The 4961-nt window shown below is 39.2% G+C and overlaps 1 long non-coding RNA gene across 1 annotated transcript; it reads left to right on the top strand.

The window, feature by feature from the left end:
* Positions 1–2467: 2467 nt before the first annotated feature.
* Positions 2468–2754, top strand: LOC125556309. Its single transcript, XR_007305058.1, has 2 exons — positions 2468–2505; positions 2603–2754. It is a non-coding gene; the product is annotated as an uncharacterized LOC125556309 (long non-coding RNA).
* The last annotated feature ends 2207 nt before the right edge of the window (positions 2755–4961 follow it).

Genomic DNA, 4961 nt, shown 5'->3' with positions numbered 1-4961 from the left:
AATGTAGGTAGGCTGGCTATGTCGCCGAGGTTGAGAGGGAGAGCCCACCACCTTTTCTGATTAATGTTGTTTAGGTTTAGAGATGGTCCTAACACTAATCCCCTTACACCGAAAACAAAAAAATCCTAATCTAATGTTATCTCACCTAAAAGAAAAGCATCCTAATCTAATGGTATCTCTGATTTCTTTTGCAAATGTTACTGTTCGTAATTCCCGAGCTTGTGTAACGTCTTTGTTTTATTGCTGTCCATTGGGAGTATTCTTATGCATGATTTCTTCTTCAGACTGCAAATGTAGCTGGTACACTCCGGGAGGCGAAGAATAAACTTGAGAAGAAGTTGGATGATCTTACTTTGTAAGACTTACTCTCGAAAGGAGAATGCGGGTATATTTTTCTCTGTCTTCAGTGCTTTTATGTTTATTGTGCTCCCTTTATTTTCGATGTGCTACCCTGCATGTCGTAGTTTGAGACAGTTCTGCTTGTTCCTGCCAGTATAAGGACAAATACAATTTCGCCTACGAAACTTCCATTCTTTCCCTGTTCTGTTTGTGTAGATTTTCTTCTTATATAAGATACACATAATTTTTTTTGTTACAAGCAAATTAGATTGGTCTTCTGTATGCAGGGTACACTCCTGATGGCTGATGATGTTTCACAACCTCTTCTGCAGATTTTCAGAATACCGACGGAAATATTGCGTTGGAACGATCCCGGGTCGGCGGGGGCGGCCAGACCAGGTGGCAAATGCGGTGCACAAGTTGAGGAGCGAAGGTAAAGAGGAAAGGCCACAACAACACAAGCAGCGGCGAGGGGATGGAGCAGCGGCTGCGCAGCTGCGTCGACCCAAGCAGTTGCGAGAGCGAATGAAACTGCGGTTGCACAGACAAGCTTGTGGAGGTGTCAGTATGCACGCATGTGTCCCTGATTTGGAGCACGCCTCTGGCCTGGTAGGATTCTCGCTCTTCCCCGACCTCAAGGGCGTTCGTCTATCTGTGTCGTGCTCGGGACGATGCACTAATGCAAGTGTGGTTCTTCAGCTTTTCTTTGTCTTTTTGTTGGTATGTATATCTCTGAATCTTGTGAGCCATGATTTTCATGCTGCCATGTATGCCATTGTGTCCTGTATAATTATTCTTCTTATTATTTTTGAATGGCATAATTATTCTTATTGAGGCACGGCCGCTGCCTATTTTGCTTATAGTAACATACTAATTAATACAGGGAGAGAGTACGATTTTTTAACACAATCTGCAGTACCCGTGAGCCTGCCCATAGGTAGATATGGATACATTTTGTAGCTTCCATTCTTGTTTTCTCTCATTGAAATTATGGATTTGGAAACTAATCATGGAGTGTCTAGATTGCCTGCTATATTACCAAGTGCGCTGAAGGAAAAGCTGCTGCCACTGTTGATGACCACTCTAGGTGATATAATTCATGTTTGCTTTGTTGTTTCAGTAACTTCCTGTAGCATATTGGTTCCATATTTTTTGCATCATGGTACATTATTCTCATCTTGATATATATCATTTGGTCAACTGAAGATTTGAGTGCAGGGTAGAATTCTTGGTTGATTTTAGAATTTCGTTGTTGATTACTTGGCCAACAGACTTTTATGAAATTTAAGGCGTCATTTAGTGTACTATATGTCATATTTGTCTTATTTCTATACTCACAATATTTCTGCATTGTCTGAACAAATGATGCTAAATTGATATAATCATTTTGGATCGGTGTCATCTTCTCAATGCTGAACAGCCAAAATATATACATAGTGAGCAGTTCGCCGCACATGCTCATACGTCATATTTATGTACTATTTAACATGACAAAAATTGGTCAAACATTTAAATATTTCTACTGTTTAACACAGCCAAAGTATATACATAATGATCAGTCCTCCGCTGCACATTAGATCCAGCCTCCCTCCCTTGACACCATTCTTCTTACTTATTATTATTTCTTTTAAAAATATATTTAGTTTTATTTTCTAGCTACTTCAATTCATTTGTATATGGTTAGTTCTATCGCACTACGAGGATGATCCATGACTGGTCGCGGACAATCACCTGCGAGGACGATTCATGGCCGGTTGGGGATGGTCAGTTCCATCACACTGCGAGGAGATGATTCATGGCCGGTCGGGGATGGTCACCTGCGGTGAGCACGAGTACCTCCTCCACATCCTCCCTATACTAGCACCCTTGGCGATGAAAATGACAGCCAGGAGAATCCCTCCTTCACACCTCTTTTCCATCTCTGTCAGATTGTCCTCTCTAGCAAGGTGTCTATGCATGAATCATATTTATGGTTTCTTTGCATTTTTAACAATTAATATAGATTTTTGTACCCACAGCCTGAAGGCCAACCTTAATACTGGACCTCGAGAGGGGCATGTGGCCAACCATGCCGGAGGATGCAGAGGAATTGTTTGGGAATGTTATCATCAGAGGACCCAAGAAGTAGCCCACCAAGGATGCATGGATCAACCACGCAAGTCCATTGTGAGTTTGATGCTTCTCATGTGTTCACTATGGTGCAATGAAGATCTGATGGGCAATGGTCTCATGACATTTCCTTTCTGAAAACTTAAATTTATAGCTTGCAATCCATCTGTGGCGAGGGTTCATGACAGACAAGCCAATAGATTTGGGGGTCCACTTCCCGGTGAAACAAATGTTCATTGCGGACAATACGAAGACGATGATTGGTACAATCAGGTGAATATATTAGAATTTTTATTCTTCTCTCTCCATGTCTATGTTTGTGCTTGATCAACTATCCACTTAATGATTTTAGTTGTACAAAGTCCTAAGCTGGTCTCACTAGGTCGTACCCAGTGGCGGAGACAGGGGGGCCAGCAGGGCCCTGGCCCCCCCAACACCATGATTTTGCATGTAATTTGCTATGAACAGTGGCAAAATTAGTACTAATTTGCTGCTAAAAAACTATTTTTCAACACTTTGGCCCTCCCGAACCTGTTTTAGTAGCACTTTGCCTCCCTTATAGATATTTTCTGGCTCCGCCACTGGTTCATACTCGTACCACACCATGCGAAGGTTATGGGCAAGGTGGTTGAGCTTGATGCCACAGAGTTGGAGGTTATTGCTTTGGCGATGCCGAAGGCCGTTCACGCGAAGAGGAGATGTGCCTGGTGACGAGAAGTCTTAGACCACCGGTGAGTTTTGCTTCCTATCAGTTCAGCAGTGTGTGTACATGTTCAAAATTGTTGGCTATAAACACTTGAATTGTCTCCAATCATGTACTTCAGTTTCTACCATCTTCCATATTTACCATGTTTTGTCACTTAACAAAATTTTACATAACTATTTTGTGTATGCATGCAAAATTCTGGTTTAGAAACTTAATGCAGAATTATGAACAAAATTATCATTCAGTATTAAGAATTTACATTTATCATAAGAAATGGAAAACTCATAGGTATTTTAATCTAGAAATTACAATGCATGTTCAGGGAAGATGATGAGCTTCTAATTAGCGGTAACTTTATTCTGTTTTTTTTACTGCGGTAACTTTATTCTGTTGAAACCAAAAGATATGGATGAGCCATGATAATGAGTGTTAGGGGGTTGGACGGCACGATGTAAAAAGATATCATTTTTACTAAATAACTTCATTTTCTGCAGAAACTTCCTTGCACTAAACTTAAAATATTGGCTTCTCCAGATGTACATAAGCTATTAGCTCTTAGCTCTATTTAATTCGACTCATATATACGAAAGTCCTCTTTTGATCCCGATTTCACAAGCTCCCTGATGAACAGTAAAATCCAAAAATAATAATTAAAGAATTCAAAAAATTCTGGATTTAAACATCGATGAAATTTTTAACTTCCTGCAAATTTTGATGATGAAATAACATCGGTGGAGGTCTGGACAAAAAGAAAAAAATCGATGCTCCAAAATGCTTCCGAGAACAAATCTTTTGGAGCGTTGATTTATTTTTGCCCAGACCTACACGAATGTCATGTCATCAAAAACATTTGCAAGAAGTAAAAACTCTCATAAATGTTTATAAAAAATTAGTTTTTTTTATTTTTTTACTGTGTTTTCGGATTTTACTGTTCATCAAGGAGCATGTGAGCTCGGGTTCAAATACTCCACGTCCTCATATTTATTCCTATTCTCCTTTTGTCATTTTTTACATCTAGGCTTTTAGTGTTTTGCTGTATCTCAAAGGTTTACCTTTTTAAAAGTGATATGTGTTTATATTTTGTGGATGTTTTTGTTGCTGGTATATATTCTCAAGTGATAATCATCATATCTTGGCAATCTCTATGTTATGAGAGGTATAAAAATATAATCGGCTATAAATTTGATAGTATGCTACCTTGGCCAATATACTGCATCATGTGAATGTTTCTCGTTCTCAAAAGTGCACTATATCTGGCCTCTCAGGCCATGAAGGCTGCAAGGTTGCACCTTGGAGCTCAAAATTTGGTGTCTTCACATTGAAGGATCCAATCCATCGACTTTGGAGTTTGAACATGTCACTTGTGATGGGGAGAGGAAGAGATGACTTGCATACACTGGACAATGAGTGTTAGCAGCGTGGTGGCTCGGGACTGTACAAGTTGTAGTAGCCCCTTCCCTTATACATGTTTTGTTTTGATTGGAAGCACCTTATAATTTAGCTAATATATGGATTTCATTTACATCGTCTGTCCAAGTATGCGAGGCCCATGAGACGGGCATTAATCACTTCTCTTTTTTCTCAGTATTTTGATAGGGGACCTATGTATATGGAAGGAGTTAGTATCATGTAAATCGTATCACCAATTTAAGGATCCTCATGTTTTCTTACTTTTCAACACTTATTTGTGATTTTGTTCACAAGTTTTCAATTTCATTATGTAGAATGAAGATAATATTTTTGTTGTATTTTTTGTCCATGTAGAGGATACAAGACATCATATTAAGTAATTAATTAATGAAATAAT

This window comes from Triticum urartu, chromosome 5 (genome assembly GCF_003073215.2).
Source record: "Triticum urartu cultivar G1812 chromosome 5, Tu2.1, whole genome shotgun sequence".
Taxonomy (NCBI): Eukaryota; Viridiplantae; Streptophyta; class Magnoliopsida; order Poales; family Poaceae; genus Triticum; species Triticum urartu.
This window is presented reverse-complemented; position numbering and strand designations above follow the sequence as displayed.